This window comes from Penaeus monodon, chromosome 21 (genome assembly GCF_015228065.2).
Source record: "Penaeus monodon isolate SGIC_2016 chromosome 21, NSTDA_Pmon_1, whole genome shotgun sequence".
Lineage (NCBI taxonomy): Eukaryota > Metazoa > Arthropoda > Malacostraca > Decapoda > Penaeidae > Penaeus > Penaeus monodon.
Window position 1 is genome coordinate 37553026 of NC_051406.1, and position 465 is coordinate 37553490.

The following is a 465-nucleotide window of genomic DNA, read 5'->3' on the forward strand; positions in this document are numbered from 1 at the left end:
GGATGGAGGATTATCCGGCTATCACGGAGAGAGTTTTTGACTGCGTGGAAATTGTAAGAAGCAAAAAGATAAAGAAAACAAACAAGGAAAAAAAATAAGAACGAGTGACGCGTTGCTGAAAATAAATGATAAAGGGTAAAAAAATAAATAAATAAACAAAAAACAAAAAGACAAAAATAGAAATCATAAAGAAAAAGAAAACAGAAAAAAATGCACAAGTTACACCTTTGATATAAAAAACGGAAAACAGCAAAAGCAAAAATGAGACGAAATCAATGATCGACAGAAAAGAAGAAAAAAAAATGATAAACGAACAAACCAGAAATAAAGAAAACGAAGATAAGGAAAAGTTAAACGGAGGGAAAGTGTCTCAGAACCAAAATACTAGATACATAGACAGATAAGCAAACCCAAAAAATAAAAAAAGGAAAGTTAAAAAGAAACCCAGAGAGAATGAAAGAAGCG

The 465-nt window shown here is 30.5% G+C and overlaps 1 protein-coding gene across 1 annotated transcript in view; it reads right to left on the minus strand.

Moving 5' to 3' along the window:
- Positions 1-465, minus strand: part of LOC119586457 (glutamate-gated chloride channel-like) — a gene marked incomplete in the record, with an annotated part of 67121 nt that overhangs the window by 65908 nt on the left and 748 nt on the right.